General features: G+C 51.3%; 1 protein-coding gene across 1 annotated transcript in view; it reads left to right on the forward strand.

Annotated features, from left to right (window-relative positions):
• NTRK3 (neurotrophic receptor tyrosine kinase 3) overlaps positions 1-17,394 on the forward strand; it is a 397,129-nt gene that overhangs the window by 229,165 nt on the left and 150,570 nt on the right.

Below are 17,394 nucleotides of genomic sequence, written 5' to 3' on the forward strand. Positions count from 1 at the left end.
TCTTCTCTACAGACCTGGCCTCTGCATTTAGGAAGTGTAACCTGACTCTGTCCAGACAACAGCCCCTGAGGCTATCAGACCCTCCACCCCAGCCTCCTCCATGAGAGGGCAAGGGAATGAAGGGTGGTGGGCACCTTTTGAACGGAAACATCTCTCTAGCTGCCCCTCCAGTGCCCCGAAGTGCGCACTTTCTGAGCATCTGATCCTGGTCCCAGCACTTGGACACCTCACCTCCCTCTGCAGAGGTCTCATTCAGATCAGAGGACTCAGGGCACCTGTTTCCTCCTCGTTTCTTACTTGCTGTTGGTTCCAGCCCCTCTCTTTGTGTTCCTGCTGAGTTCTGCTAGGGCCTCTCCCAGCTCCTGGAGCCTCCATGGCTTGGGCCTTCCAGCCAGCAGTTCTTCCCTTCCCTGGGTCCCAGGGTCAGCGTAGGGCTGGCAACCCCAGCGCATAGCCTCCCCTGCTCCTGCCCTCAAGAAATGTGGTCGGCTAGTTCAGGAGAGACAGCAGAGGCCCCTGGAGATTGCCTGAGAGCTGGAAGGGATGGAAAGACTGGGTTATGGTAAGGCCTCATCTTCCGACAGGAAAACTGAGATACGGGGAGGCTGCGAGTTCCCTTCCCCGTCCCCAGGCTTGTGCCGTAGGGTTCTCTTCTTCTGTCCGCGGGGCTCAGGGTTTGGCCACGGAAGAGGCACCTCGAGTCTTGCTCTTCCAAGAGCTGTACTCGGGCCACACTGTAGCTCACGGAACTCTTGCTGCTCCTACGGCAGAGTGGGCATTCAGCTGTCTCACTGACCTTTGCTTCTGTTTTTCTGGTTCCAATTTTTAGAGAGAGGATTACCACAGTGGGAGGTTCTGGGCTCGAGTCAGAATGAGATCATCATGTGCCTTCCAACCTTGGGTGTCCTCCAGAATTGGTCTCTGTGTTTATCGGACGCCCACCCCCGTCAGTGTCAGAGGAAGGATATCTGGGTTCCGGACCAGGGCCAGGGAAGAAAAATACCTGTGTGTCAGATAAATAGTGGGGGAACACAGTGCTAAGAATGGTTCTGCTCTGGCTAAAGGTCTTGCCTCCGGTCAGGTTCATCTTGGACTGACCTGAGTGTGGCTGGAAGGAAAGGCTTTCTGGGGTGGTAGCATGGAGTCCAAGCCAGGTCTAGAGTTGACGCTGCTGAGCTTTTCAGAGCCATGTTAGCATTTGAACAGAACTTAGGCCTTGCTGTATTGAATACACAATTGATTCTCGTTATTTACAGTAGTTATGTTCCAACAGAGTCACCGTGAACACTGAATTAGTGGCTGCTGAACCCTTGCTCCTAGGAGACATCCAGGGTTAGGTTCCTGTGAGCATCTGGTCACAGCGTTTTTATCAACTAATCAATACATAACCTGTTTTATGTGTGCTTCTGTCTAAAGACGCCTATTTAATAGATATCCCTGGTTCATTAACATTGAACTTAGAGTCAGCAGCACTATGACTCATGCCTGAAGGACGCTTTTCTAGCACCCGGATCTTACCCTAACACACCTGTTGTTTCCATAAGGCACACACACCACAGCCTTCTTGCTCATTGGAATGTTAGAAAGTCAGTGCTATGCTTGGGCCATTATTTCCAGTGAAATCACCCACAAAAAGCACACGTGCAGAAAATGGCACTAAAGCGACTACAGAAGGGACGCTCGTTTGCGGTAGGAGAGCTGAAATAAGAAGGTAGCACGTCACGTGGAAATGTGCACGTCGGGTGACTCGGATTTCTCGCCACTGCTTGCCTGTTTACGCATGACCATAAAAGCGCCCAAGAGTATGGGTTTTGGGGTGACGCTTAAATTTTAGCAAGTGGGCGACTTTGTAAATCCGAAATCCATGAATAACGAGGGTGGAATTTCTGGGCTCCTGGTGTTCTAATCTCTGGGTCGTGTGAGCTCCTGATACCAGCTTCCCAGGACAATTGCCGGGTGGGGATGAATCTGGCACGTGGGAAGGAGGTTTCCCCTGGGCCATCAGATTAAGTGCAAGCCGTGGAGAGAGCTATGGGATCGGAGTGTCCTTTGATGTGGGGATCCAGTCCCATCCAAGGAGCTATCGCCCTATGAAATGGTGTAGAGGAAAAGCCTACCTTCCTAATCTCTGCATTTGTGATTCAAAGCGGACTATTGAAGGATCCAGGCAGCACGTCCCTGTAAACAAGAAGGGGTCAGTGGAGGTGGAGGGGAAGCAGGTTTATGGATGAAGACTGGAAGGAATAAGGGAACAAGCCATACCTCCATTGAAGGAAATCACAAGCTGCCTTCGGGTTGTTAAAACCCTCCGATACCAAGGGAAGTGTCCTTTTCGGGGAAGCGGCATATTTTGTCCTGTCAGTAGACCGCGGATGGCTCCTAACTGTTTTCGGAAAACATGAATGGCAACAACAAGGGGTGCGCAGGAGCCTCGTAACAGGACTTGGCTAGCCCCGCCTCTGTGAGTCCCCGGCTGATTCACGCTGATGGGGAGAGGCAGTGCCCGGCCCGCCTCTCAGCTGAGATTTGCCAGCCAAGAGGCAGCAAGCAGGTCTCTGATGACAAAGGCTTTATCAGTTGAGAAAAGTGACTCCGCGGCACATCCCCGTGTGCAGTGAGACACTGTCATAAATAATTAAAACCACACGTGCCTTGGCACATCAAGAAGCAGAGAACATTCGTGACCCTGCAGACGGGGCTGGGGTCACTCCTTTCGGGGAGGGAGAATGGCAAGGCACAGGGTATTAAGGGAGGAAAAGACCTCCTATCATCTCCTGGGGGCTCTCCCATCGATTCCCTCCCACGTCCCATGGGAGATGTGCAACGTGGGGAGAGATTGCAGGGACTCGTACACCTGCCTTGAGACACTGTTTCCCCCGGTTTCCCAGTGATGGATGTCGCACAAAAGCACTTTTCTTTCTGCAACACGTGTTTACCATAAATGGTGGGACCTTTTTGACCAGAGAGGTCAGGATGGTTCTCCCGTCCCCTCCTTTCCCTCTATCTTGTCTTTCCGTCTGGTCCCCGGCAGTTTTCCTAGCCTCTCAGGGCTGCAGGGACGTTTGGGGATCGCCTCATACCTTCCCTTATCAGATGCTTGCCTGTGTTCCCAGCAAGCACTCCGTGCTCAGCATTGTCTTTATTCTCAATTTATTCAGCCTTTCCAGGGACTCTGAAAGACCTGAATGAAAAAGCTCCTCCTCGGGAGTAGGTATGGAATCTGAAGCCTAATGAGGCCCCCTCATTGTCTATTTACAGCCCCCCTGGTTCTCGAAAATATCAAGGAATGGATACAGGCCTCCTTGTCACACAGCCGATGGGGGGCTAGATCCTACAGAACTAGAAACTGCGGGGCCGGTCTAGATGGGCCAGCGGGGGGAGGTGTGGCGGTGTTTGTAGCAACGTGGAGCCCTCGGTTACCTTGGTCACCCTCGCGACGGCCCTCGGCTGCAGTCTGCCCTGCAGATGCTGGGGCTGGATGCCGGCTGCTGCCTGAGGAGTCACGCGTTGGCTCCTTCTGCGGGCCAGCTGGAAGGCGCCTTGGCCCTGCATAAAGCCCTGGAGTTCTCTGTTCATCCCCTTCTCCAAAACCCATTTTCAGAAGACCGTCGCCTCTTGCTTGGGAGAGCGGAGGCCGTTTGGGGAGCCAACCTGTGCCCGCCTTCCCGCCCTCCCTTGCTCTGTCCCCAGGTCAGGGCACCTGCCTTATTCACAGGGTGTCTCTGTCTTGCTTGTTACCTTCCCAGAGTCAGCCCGCCCCACCTCTCCATCCCTCTGATCTCGCCAGGGACTCCGCCCCACCCCGGCCAGCCGTCCCCTCCCCTCTCCTCCCCTGCAGAGAGTGTCTGTTTGCTCACCTTCCACTCACCCCCGAACCTCCTTAAGGTCCCTGCCCTGCAGCTCCATTTCCCTCTCCGCTTCTCCAAGAACCCTGACTTGGCCACCCTTGATCTCTTTACAAAACTAGACTGCACCCTTTTGTGTTGTCTTTGTCTTCCTCCGAGTCACTGTCGTTGGGCTGATTTTTCTCCCTTTCATCCGTTCAAAATGGATTTATTGAGGGTTTGTGGCAGGCCTCCTTTGAGGCTCTGGAAACAGTGGGGAACGGGACACGCGTGGTCCCTACCCTCAGGAACTTGCTGCCAACTATAGCTGATCTCCAAGTGGCAAACGGCACCCCCTGCTCCCTCGGGGCCACTCGTGGAGCCCACCTTTCTGCCTGGTGCTTCACCGGCCTTTACCCCTGGTGGCTTCCTTCCAGAACACCAATCCCACACCTGCTGCTTTAGTGTAATTCCTGCTTGAAATGCCCATCTCCCCTCCTCACTCGGCCCCCACACTACCCCTTCCTTCCTTTCTGCACCCCTATTCATCATTCAGCATCTGGCTCATTTCCAACCTCTTCCTAGGCCCAGGCAATGGCAAAGTGACCCTCCCCCCCTGGGAACCCCTGGCTTAGAGTAAATGCCGCGCACTAGTCTTGAATGACTTTGAATCAAATCTTAGGTCATCCTGTCGCTTCTCAAAAATGTGTGTTCTGTTTCCCAAACCTGACTTTGAATGTGTTCCAAGAAGTAGCTCCTTTGTGTCATAATTCTCCATTATCTATTGAAGATACAGTGTGGGACTAGAGGCAAAGGAGGAACCAACCAGTGTGTGTTGAGGACGCCTGGTGAGCGTATCCTCACGGCCCAGACTTTATAGACACAAAGGGAAAGGTCATTGGTCTGCGTCAGCAGCCTCCTCTGGACCAGACGTTGGGGTGGCATCGTACATCTTTTGTTCAGGCGATCTTGCACCCCCTCTCTGAGGAAGAGGCTGCTGTCCCCATTCTACAGATAAAGAACTGAGGCTAAGTGAGCTTGAATGACTTGTAGATCACGTGGCTCTTGGGGGAGAGGCTGAGATTAAAACCCAGGCCTGCAGACAGCAGCGTCCCTCCCATTTCCCATCCAGCCTCATTGCCAAGGACTGCAGTGATCCACAGGCATTTACTCTGTGCCTCCTGCACTCACCACAGCTGGCTGAGGAGGGAGGAGGACAGTTTTATTGTTTTACGGAGGCTCACTTTGCTCCCCCTTTCCTGGATCAGGACAGCGCTGCGGATGGGCTCTTGAGGGACGGGATTCCCAGGAGGACCTTGGCTGAAGCTTCCTGTGGTCACGCGGCCGGGTCAGCCTTGGTCTGGCGATCGGCACTTACCCTTGTTCACAGAATCAAGTCCCCAGGGCATCGTGGTTGCCTTCGGATAAGGCAATACTTGGCCCTGGGGTTGAGTCCATTTGTGTTTATTTATTTACTTTTTGTTTTTAGAGCAGTTTCGGGTGCACAGAAGAATTAAGCAGGAAGTACAGAGCGTTTCCACTCACTCCCTCACACGCCTGCCCCCGGCTGTCCCTGTTCTTGCCATCTTGTGTTAGCGTGGTGCATTCGTTACCATTGATGTGCCCGTACTGACATATTACCAACTAAAGTCCATGGTTTACGAAAGCATTCACTGTGCCAGTTGTGACAGAGCAGTGTCAACACAGAACAGTTTCGCTGCCCTGAAAGGTCCCCTACGGCCCACTGTCCACCTCCCTTCCCCACCCTCTGGCAGCCACTGATCCTTGTACTGTCTCTACGGTCTTGCCCTCTCTGGGTGTCATATAATTGGAATCCTACCGTGTGTTGGCTTTTCCGACGGGCCTCTTTCACTTAGTGACGTGCGTTTTTGGTTCTTCCCTTCCAAGTTTTTTCGTGGCTTGATAGCTTATTTCTTCTTATCCCGACTAAGGCTCCATCGAATGGATGTACCGCAGTTTCCTATCCCTTCACCCGTTGGGGGACATTGTTTTAATTTTCCAGGGCTGCTGTGACAAAGTATCGCCAACTGGGTGGGTTCAAACAATAGAAATTTACTGTCTTCAGGTTCAAGAGGCGAGAAGTCTAACACAGGAGGTCAGTGGGCCATGCTCCCTCTGAAACACTTAGGGAACCCTTCCTCACCCCTTCCTACCTTCTGGCGGCATTGCCTGTGTCCCTTGCAACCACACAACTCTCCAGTCCTCTGTCCTCTCATGGCACCCCCTCTGTGTGTCCAGCCTCACATGGCTGCCTTCTGCATACACCGGGCCTAGTGGCTGAGTGCCCCCCCCCCCCCACTCCAGTATGACTTCATCTTGACTTAACTGATTACATCTGTAGTGACCCTCTTTCCAAAATAGGTCACATTCCAAGGTGCTGGGGATTAAGATGTCAACATATCTCTTGTTGGAGGGACCCACTCAGTCCACGGCAGACATCTTGGTGGCTTCCTGTTTTGGGCAATTATGAGTAAAGCTCCTATGTACATTTGTGGGCGGGTTTTGCATGGACGTAAGTTTTTAACTCCTTTGAGCGAACACCTAGGTGTGTGTGTTTTCTGGATTGTATGGGGAGAGTATGTTTAGCTTTGTAAGAGACTGCCAAATTGGCCTTTTCAAAGTGGCTTCACCGAGTCTGGTTCTTTTCATTTTGTATTAGACTGGCCTCTGCCAATCAGCTCCTGCCCGAGGATCTCCTGGGGTAGTACGCACCTGCCTTCTTAGTGTGCTTTCTGGAGAGTGTGTATGTGTGTGTGTGTGTGTGTGTGTGTGTGTGTGTGTGTATACACATGTGTGTATGATGCACCTTCTCTTGTGCTCTAAGCTCTACTAGCAACTGCTGATTGTATACTTTTTACTGGATGTTCACATAGACTAATAGTGAGCATGCTTCACACCTAACCTGTCACTGGTCAGAGGCCAGGCACCACGTTCACTGCAAAACCGGCCCCTCGGTTTACTGACTGGGGTGTTTACCATGGGGCCAAGCCCAGCCCCTGGTGGCCTTCACCTTTCCAGCCTCTGACTCCTTTTCTGTTTTGGTTTCCCTGAAGCCTTGCTGATGCCTTCTCTTTCCCCATGTGTCATTGTCAAGCTGGCTCTGGATTCCTGGGCCTCCTGTACCGGTTCTGTTTTCTACACCAGTGTTTGTACTTGGAACCATAGGTGTGCACTTAATTGTCAGCCCCTCCTGGCTGGTCCCCTCTTCCTGTCTCCCTACATCTGCCACACACCCTCCCCGGCTGACCTGGCAGTTCTGTCCCGGGGTCTTCTTCATAGCTTCTCGTTCTCATGAGGCTGTCGAAACCCATCTCTTTTGGCTCCCTCAAACTCTCTCTTCTCCTTCATTCCCTGGCCGCTGAGCAGACCTTCACTGGGCTCTTACTAAGTGGCAGGTAACCCTACATTGGGCCCTGGGGTGGAGTGGAGGACCTGCCCTTCCTAACACCTCTTTGGCTACATTGCAGCTGCTTGGGGGTCCTGGCCTCAGGGCATCCCCCCCTAACCCAATCGGCCTACCAGACAACGACTTGCACACAAATAACCAAAGCTGGAGCCTCTAGGCCTGTGCCCTTTCAGCTGGAACCAGTGGTTCCTTCATCGGGAGTGAGCGAGTGGCTCGTCTCCTCCTCCTCTCCTGGGCCAGTCGGCCACGGAGCGTGCCTCTTCTGGAAGGGGAGCTGCTGAAGCCAGTTTCCCAGCTGTGGTAGGAAGCCCAGAGCCTGTGCATATAATGCAGTATTAATAGTGCATTGGCATGATATAGATTTCTGTCACCTTCTGTACTAACAAACATCGCTTAGTGCTGGGTAATGATGGGTGTTTATTCCCAGCCACTTAGCTCAGCATAATGGACTTGCAGATGAAATATGGAAAATGGGCTCCTTTGTCTGGGAGGCTGCCCCCACCCCCCCCAAACGAGTAGCAGAAGTGGCGGCAGCTGCTACTGCAGAGTAAGGCTTTCTAGGTTTTTCTCTAGCTGAAGTTCTGATGGACTTGCCTGATGGAAGGAAGGGGATCTGGTTACAGGGCTGGGCTGTGAGCTCTTCCTCTGGGATTGCAGCTGGGAAGAGGAAGCTGGCATACCAGGGTCTGCCATTTGCTCCCTGTGGCTGATTTAGAAGGCCGGCTTGGCTAGACGTGACACGGAGAGAAATAGGACCGATGTGGGTGGAGGGGGGTGGGGGAGGCATCTCCTCCTTTATTCTGCTGGGTGGATCTTGATGGGCCAACTACATGTACAGCTTGGATCAGAGGTTGGTGAAGGTAATATTGACATTTTGCCTTAGGTTTTTTCAGTGATGGGCTGTCTCCAGGCTTTGCTCGCCAGGGAGTCTTTCAGAGGACATTTTAAGTGAACGTAGATTAGGATTGTTTCCCTCTGGTTCTTCTTTAAGCCTGTTTTCAAATACAACTAGACTAAGTAGCTGACCCCTGAGGATCCTGCGATGCTCGGTTTGGTGATCCCAACATTGCTGGAGGAAAAGATGGCTCTGACACATTACCAATTGCCTTTCTTCCTGGAAAGAGCTAGATGATGCCAGAATGGGTTATCTTGGGAGTCAAGGCCGTTATGTCCTGGGCCCGCATACTTGTCCTGAGGGTCCTAGCCCCTAGAGATTAACCTCTGTTGGTCGCCGATTCCCAGGACCCCCAGATCTAGGCATAAACTAAGCATGACATTTGGTCTTTGTTTTTCCCTTTCCCGGGAAGACTATCCATTTCCCCTCAATTACATGAAAACCTTAGACATTCGTGAGCACACACTTTGGGGCCGTAACCAACTAGCCCAAAGAGACAGACTTCCCTCCATCTTCCTGAGCCAAGACAACCTGCCTTCCTGTTGGATATCATGACCTCATCTGTTCTGTGCTTCCGTGCGATAATCACATACTCAAAGTTAGTAGCTGCATGCAGTCATGCTAATTAAGTAATTAGGTATAATTGTACTCACTGTAAATACACAGTAATTGGCTTTAAAAAAGTACTTGGGGGGAGAAGCACGTGCTTCAAGGTGGCTAAGCAAAGAAGGGGAAGACCCCTAGCCTGGAGGGGCATCACTGGACCCGGGCCCGGGGTGGGGGTCACTCCCCACAGTTAAAAGTAAGGACGCTGTAGAGTGGGTCCTTGGTTTCCCTCAGAGCCCTAGCCGCAGAGGGACTGCTTGTCCCCCTGGCCTGTCCTCGGTCTGGAGATCCTCTCCAGCCCAAGACTAGCCAGAGATACATTTCTCTCTTCCCCTCCCACTGGATCCTGGCATCCAGTCTGTTCTGAGGTTTATCAGGGTGATAATTCAGAACCAGCCGAAAACACACACACAGGGGTCAGAGAGGAATCAAAAGTCGGGCTTTATTGCTGGACTGAAGAAAATTGCTTGGACTTAAAAAGCCAAAGTGGGCTTCTTGGTGCCTCTCCCAAATCCTGAATTCGGGATGCGCACACAGGAGTTGGGTCTGAGCAGCGGATGTTCATCTAGTTGCATGGGGGCGGCGGGTGGGGGGGGGGTGTTATTGCCTGACTTACCTTTTGCAAGCCAGGAGCTCAGCAGCCCTGTAGAAAACCACACGTGCAGGGAGAGTCTCCTGTTTCTGTGTGAGCCCCGCTCAGAAGAGAAACCAGATGATAGATGATGAACTCTGCTCATCTCAGCCGTCAGATACATCACTCACTTCTCCGAGGGAGGAGCCAGGGACACAGGTCGAGGGAAGGGGGGGGGGGGTTCTTTCTGGGTCTCCAATGAGATTAAGACTTCTCTTTTTTATTATTTTTTTCTTTTTTTTAAAATTTTCTTTTAACGTTTATTTATTTTTGAGACAGAGAGAGACAGAGCATGAACAGAGAAGGGTCAGAGAGAGAGGGAGACACAGAATCTGAAACAGGCTCCAGGCTCTGAGCTGTCAGCACAGAGCCCGACGCGGGGCTCGAACTCACGGACCGTGAAATCATGACCTGAGCCGAAGTTGGCCACTTAACCGACTGAGCCACCCAGGCGCCCCAAGACTTCTCTTTTTTAATGTTTGTTTATTTTTGAGAGAGAGAGAGTGGGGGAGGAGCAGAGAGGGGGGAGGCTCAGAATCTGAAGCAGGCTGCAGGATCCCAGCTGTCAACACAGAGCCTGTCGTGGGGCTCCAGTTCACGAACCGCGAGGTCATGACCTGAGCCGAAGTTGGACACTTAACCCACTGAGCCACCTGGTGCCTCTAAAAACTCCTCTCTTATGGGCAGAGGCTAAAAGGTGGGAAAGGAGAAAAAAGTTCCCCACCCCCATGTTTAGGGACAGCAGGGAGCTCTATCATTCATTAGTGGTCGCCCCTATTAGTATTCTCTTTCCAGAAGCCCTTTTCCAGGAGAAAATGGTCGTCATTTCCATTTCCTCTGAATGAGCACATGAGTCATAATCCTGATGGGAGATTGCCAAAGGGGCCGGAGGTTCCGTTGTGCTGTACTCTTCATGCTCAACGACTGAACACCCAAGCACTACCCACCCATGGCGTAGCCAGAAGCCCAGAGGCCAAATGCCCTCCATCGTCTCTCCAGCTGCCTCGAATGCCATGTGCTCTGAGAGGTGCTAATAGGCATTTCTCAAAAACGATGTTCCGTGGTCAAGTACATTCAGGAAAACCTGGATTAAATAACTTTCTTACTGTGGCATCCTGGGAGCCTTCAAGGATGAAGGTCATTGCAACGTTGCAAGAGGGGCCTTGGGTCTGCGGCGTTAGCCAGATTTATTGAGCCTCTGAGCCTGATTCTTGAGGTAGGCCCGTTAGCATCTTTGTGGACACAGATGTTCAGCGGATCGCATTCTGGGCCGTTCTGGGGGTTTGGGGTTCTGTTTTCGCCTCCCCGGCAGATGTGGTAACTCATGTGACAGGGTGCCCAGATGGGCCTGATCCCGTTTGGCATGTGTGCTGTCCCATTTCTTCCCAAGCCTCTGGGAGGGACAGGAAGTGGCCGCGTTCCATGGGAATGCCCAGAGTTGGGGTGGTGGCATTCTTCAGGATTTCTGGCAGAGAGCTAAGCGCCCTTCATTCAAATGGATCAGGGGAGTCTTTGTCTGTTGTTCTCGGCCTAGAAGCTCTTGCCGGTGCCTCTAACTCTTCCTAAACCCCCAGATCCGGCGATGCTGGTCATGGCCAAGTTTTCACTGCATTCCTGTTTCCTGCATTTCACTGTTTCCAGGCAGACTTGCCACTTAGGATTGAAATCTCAGGGAGCTGTTCCTAAGGAGAAATGCATGAGTTGCAGGCTGTCAGCCTCCCAAGCCACTGTTTCCAAACCATGGTGTGGAAGGTCAAAGTGCTTCTTTATTTCAAGAAGGGCATATGATGCTCTTGGCACAAAGTGGGCCAGGGCAAGGTCTCAACCAGCCGAGAGAGTGAACCGAACCCTTGGTTCTAGGCGGTCATTTTTCATTAGAAAAGAAAGTAAAAGGAGTTTGTAGGGGGCTGGTCCTAGACCCTGGTCCCAGCCTACCTGCTCAGCCACCGTGGGACTCTGGGAAAGGCATCCAGCGTCTCTAAATTTGAGATGAGAAAACACGACCACCTGAGCTGGTATTTTTTGAGATGAAGTGGCATGAGAATTTGAAAGCATCCTGTCATCTTGCCTAAGTGACATACATAGATTGTCTTTTCCCTGACAACAGTATTTTTACAACTGTTGTTACAACCCCTGATTCAAATATGCTGGTGGGGGGGAAACCAGCTCAGTGGTGGCAAGAATAGAGATTTTTCAAAGCCCGATGATATTTCTCAAAAGACAAGAATCCTTCCCTCCAACGACTTCTTTTCCCCGACGCTAAGAAATAGCGTTTTATCACCCAGATCCGCAGCCACCGAGATGCTCTTAGGAGTTAACACGGTAATACCGTGGTTGTCAGGAAATGATCGATGTAGATGAGCAGCGGGCTCAGGCCGATTTCCTTTTGGGTTAATGAGACCAACACACCATGAGCCCGAACGGGGGATGGGAAAGAGACTCATAGCGGGATTCTTTCGTTTGTTTGGTTTTTACTCTTGGTTTTATGCCTCTCCTTGTCAGTAAACGTTACTTGGATGAGACTTCAGTGCCCGTGAACCCCCCTGCTTTACCCGTGTTCCTTCCCAAGTGCCTCTCACTGAGTTACTTGTATGTCTGTGCCCGTAGGGTACCCTCCGCAGCTAGGGCTGTAATGCTCATCTGCTCAGGTGACTTCGTTTTTGAAATGAGGCCCCTTCAGTCTTTTCTTGACGAACGTATACATCCTCCAGACACACATGTACACGTATGTGGGTCTTGTCATAGTTGCACACGTATCTCGCATTTTGGGCACTGATTGTATCAGTTGAGGTCCTTTTGGCTGCAGGTGCCAGACAGTCGTGACCCACTGGGCTTAACACAAGAAGGAAACTGAGCATCACGTTAGCTCCGCTAAATAGCTTGGGAAGGCTCCCGGCACATTAGGACTTCAGCTCTGCTTTTCTGTGATTGTCCTGCCTCTTGTCTTTCTGTGTTTTGCTTTACCACCGGACTGGCTCCCCTCATGGTTACAAAATGGTTGCAGGAGCCTCAGGCATCACCGCTAAGCACATGGACCCGGACAGCACAGCGTTGTCTCTCCTTGTGTGTTGTTGAAACTGAGAAGACCTTTCCCCAAAGCCCCCAGGAGACTTTCCCTCCTGTCTCATTGGCTGGAGTGACGTCGTATTCTAAACCCGTCCCCCACCAAGAGAACGGAATTACCACAGGCACTTGAGGCTCATCCAGATTCTCCTTTGGGCTTGGGGATGGAACATACTTCTCCGGAGGCACGGGGCTGCCTGGAGGGGAGTGGACACCGGCACAGAATCAGGGTTCTGTTAGCAAGGAAGAATCCAGGAGTGGCTGTTGGAAATGACAACGCCCGTCCCTGCGGTGCTTTGCCAAGGGTAAATCGTGCTCACCTTGTCGTGCGGCCTTGCCGACTGTTTCCGTCCTGCTCTTCTGAGAGTGAGCAGAAGCCTCTCGGGATAGAGGTGGTAGGAGGAGGATGGGAAAAGTGATTCTGTGTCAGTTTTACCCCCCATTTTTCTCCTTTTAGGGAGAGCAAGCTGGCAGTTTGTGGTTGTCGTCACTGCTGTTCTGGCCGGGTAAACGGTCCCGCTGATTTGCAAGGCTATACTTAACATGCCCGAGCAAGGAAAAATTCCTTCATGTGGCTTCAGCTGGATGCGATGATCTCAGTTGAGCAAGCTGTGTGAACTCCTGGGAGCTGCTGTGTGATCCTTGGGGAGCGTGGTTTCTGGGGAGGATGTGGGGGCAGGGGTGAAAAGAGGGTAAGCGGGGAGGGGGTTGGTGAGGAGAAGAGAATCAACACCTCCTCGATACCTGTCAGTGCCTATCACTAACCAGGCTCCGAATCTCAAGTACCTTACAATAATAATCAGATCTTTCACTGCACAGTACTTGCTTTCAGGCACCTGAGAACAGTCGAAATAGGAGCACCTGGGTGGCTCAGTTAAGCCTCCGACTCTTAATTTCAGCTCAGGTCATGCTCTCATGGTTCGTGAGACGGAGCCCCGCGTCGGGCTCCATGCTGCTGCTGTGGAGCCTGTTGGGATTCTCTGTCTCCCTCTCTGTCTGTCTCTCTCCCACTCATGCTCTCTCTGTGTCTCTGAAAATAAATAAATAAACTTAAAGAAAGAAAACAGCAAAAATATAATAGACGGGCTTAATTTTTAAAAACTATGGGGGTAGGTGCTGTTGCTGAGAAAAGTGAGGCACAGGACAGGTAAGACATTTGCTGTAGTCTCGTGGCTAGGAAATGACAAAGCCACGGTATGACAGAGCCTGCCACCTGCTCTTCCCTTCATTAGGTCTTTCTACGTGAAGCCTACCTGGAACGTAAGTCTTGCGACCCCCACTTGGCAGATCAGGAAACTGTGGCACTTGCCCGAGGTCGCTGTCTGGTCAGTGGTGGAGCCAGGGTTCCCACCTGGGGGTCAGGAACGTGCCTGTGCCCTGGCCCGGGCTGCCTCCCCTTCCTGGTAGCTGACCTCCACCCGTACCCCACCTTCTGGGAGACTGAGGATGGTCTTGCAGATTCCCAGACAGATGCTAGCTTGGGTGGCCCATGGGGCCCACCATGGAGTCAGCAGAAGGCAGTCCCTCTCTGGCACTCCCATGGCTCCTGTGTAGGCAACCCCTTCTTCATCCCTACCCCCGGGAGGCCATCTGGAGCCTCAGTGGCCTGGAAGGCGGGCCTCTCAGTGGGGTAGAGATGGGCGCTGGAGAAGGATGCTGGAGGTTGTGTGTGGGCTGCACGGAAGGAGGAGGACCACAGGCCTTGGAGCCAAGTTGGCCTCGTTCTCGGCCAAGCGTCCTCTTACCCTGTCCCTGGTGGCCGTGTAGCTTAATTTGTCACCCAGATTGTGGCCAGCCGGGCCTCTCACCAGGTGCTGTGTTAGCTCCCATCCATGCCCAGACCTAGAATTCCTGGTGATGCAGCAACTCTTCGTTTTGGATTCTGCTGAGTCGGGCGGCCCTAATGCCACCGGTAATGAAGAAGTGTTGGGACTAAACTCCTAATGGCTCATTGATTGGTTGAATTATGCTCAGTGTAATTCTGAAAATAGATTTTAAATATGTGCTTGGGGATTTGTGGGGATTGGTTACTTAGGAGCTTTAACTCAATCGTGGCTGGTTTGACAGAGACATCAATGCTGGTGGCCTCCGCTGGCGCCATGCTGTTCGCCACGCTCTTCACCAAGGCGAGGCCCCACCCCGGAGCCAGGAAGCTGGCCGGAGGGCAGTGTATGCATGCGCAGGAAGGTCCCCTTCCCGTACATACACACCCTTTGGCGGAGGTCTTGAGAAGGTCACGTTGGTTGACCCAACCATTTGCAAACCCCTCCATGTTCTTAGGATGGATGGAGGAGACATGTAGTTTCTGGATTCTCCCTTAGACATCCTCTGACATCAGGGAGTGCAGACTGTCGCCTGCCCTTTCTCTGATTCCAAGTTTTCGCTTTTCGTGGAGCTACGACTTGGGGAGAAGCGAAGGGAAGCCTTCTCAAAGACTCAGCGTCTCTGCATATTCCAGCATCATCTAGTCTGCCCGACATCCTTGACTGGGTCTAATGGGGGAGCCAAAGGGTCTGGTGCTGGGCTTCTGATACCTCGCTGCTTTTTGTGACTGTCAGGTTAATTTGCAGACAATAGAAAAAGGAAGCAACCCTCAGCAGATAATACAGAGACCTCCCAACATGCCTATAATTACCATCCTTATCTACTTCTTTCCCTCTAACCAATCGGGGACCTAAAAGGCCTTCCATTTCTGGGGCACGCTGGGTCAGAAACCAATGACGGATGTCATGGTTTAGCTTCCATAAGGCACAGTAAGACTGTATTTCTGAGGGGAAATTGGTCAGCGGTCTTTTTTCGAGAGCTTCTAATGCTACTCCTCCATTTTGACCTCTATCTGAAAGACTGTGTTTCCTTATACCCTTCCCTGGGGTAATTTATACCCAGCCACTCATTAGAAAAAACGGTATCCTCGGGGAAGGGAGGAAGTAAAAACAAAACCTGTAAGAAAAGAAAAAAAAAATTACACTCTGCTCTAATAAAGAAATTACTGACGTTCTACATTATGAACTGTATTAATTTTTAATGGCTGAGAAAGGAGTTGATTTATAATGCATCCTTCTCGGCTGCAGTGCCTGTCCCCAGCTAATAAATAAATGACAGGTCTCTTGTATTAAAAGTATCCGTCATTTTACATTGTTGGAATGTAGATGGCAGAGGCGTTGAGTGAGAGGCTCCTGGGAGCGGGTGTGCCCTGCTGTGCCCATTTGCAGAGGGAGCTGGCATGGAGGGTGGCTTAGCTCTCCAACTGGAGGTCAGCTCATTTCTCCCCTTTGGTCTCAGCAAAGTGACCCAAATAGCTGCGACTCTTAATGGTCCAGGGGAGAGTTCGTAAGAAGGGGTAGTGCTATGCTCAGGGACAGTTCTGATGGAAATTTAAATTCCGGACCCTTAAGCAGAATTGCCCATGGCTTGTCCCTGCATGTCTTGACCAGATACCGCAGGATTCCGTGTTAGCAATTGATCCTTTGTTGATGCTCATGTATGACTCACAGCTCTGGTTCACCTCTGTATGCCTCTTAGGAAAAAAATAATAATAATAAAATAAAGCCTGATATTTATTTTTCCTTCCGAGTAGTATATACTCATTGTAAATATTTTGGGGGGAGTTCCGGAAAAGTTCGGAGAAGAAAATAAGAACTGCCCCCACATACTGCATGCACCCAGTGATAAATGCCGGGAACGTGTTGGTGCCCTGCCTTCCAGTCTTTTTTCTTTGCAGAGATACACGGACAAACACGTAACACACGCGGACATTCATATGCCGACACATAAGCTTGTATTATGCAAAGACAAGACCGTATTTGGCACTCGGTTTTATAATCTGAATTTGTTCATTTAGCAATGTGCCATGGACCTTTATTCCATATCATTAAAAATCATGCAGCTGGTGTCTGTGTGTCCAGCCAGGGCTGTTTTCACACCGGTGCCATGTACAGCTGGCAATCAGTCAATCAAAATGCACTCCTTTGTTCTCCATCACAATGCCAACTCCAGAGTAAACACAGTGCGGGAGAAAAAAAATGAGGACAAAGGATGGGTCTTACACAGAACTCCTAATTATGGAGCAACTACTGGCTGCAGAGTCGATGCAGTGGGGCCGAGAGAGGAATAGAGTGGCTGGCACCGTCCCCACGTGAGGGAGTCCACACTCCAGCTGGGCTCTGAGAGAGGCCCCTAATAGTTCCTGGTGATCCAGGCATGAAGCATGTCTCAGAGATGCATGTCACAGGAGCCCTGCAGCTAGAGGGCTGGGTGTGTGCATAGAGAACACCAGCTCGTTTAAAGTAGGGGAGGAAAGGCTTGGGTGAGGGGCGACAGAGGGTTGGGGCTTTCTCTAAAGCCAAGGGGCACGTAGGTGGGGATGGAAGGTAAGGACCGTCCAGGCCACAGTGGCAGTAGCTGGAAGCGGAGACCGGCTTTGGAGGGACAGGGACGGGCGGCCACGGGGGACTGGAGAAGAGCCCCTTGCGTGGAGGGAGCAGGTCCCGTGCCAGTGTTACACAGTGTAGGTTACTGAAGCAACAGTTATGAATTTATTCATAGAATTTGCATTTAAATAGTTCCAGTCTTTATTTACCACGCTTGACATTGTTATCAGTTTCTCAGAAATAGGTAATGACTTGAGAAGTAAAGGCGCCATCGACATTATAATAAAAAAGGTAAAACAAAGTAGGTGATTCTCTTTGAATTTAGGGACAGTTTCAAGCAGACACGGAAAGACATCCCCCCGCCCCCCGTTCTAGAAAGAGCACAAGAAATGTTATTTAGAAAATGAGAGAGATTTAGCGATCGCTGCCAGCAGGTTCGACAACTTCTGATTTATTTATATTGTCTTCAGAGGCTTATAAAAATGGAAGTTTGCCTGGATTTGGAGACTAGCGTTTGGGCCCTTCCATATATGAATTTATTTCTTGATTTGTTGTGTGCGTTTCTAAACATAGATAGA

This window comes from Leopardus geoffroyi, chromosome B3 (genome assembly GCF_018350155.1).
Source record: "Leopardus geoffroyi isolate Oge1 chromosome B3, O.geoffroyi_Oge1_pat1.0, whole genome shotgun sequence".
Lineage (NCBI taxonomy): Eukaryota > Metazoa > Chordata > Mammalia > Carnivora > Felidae > Leopardus > Leopardus geoffroyi.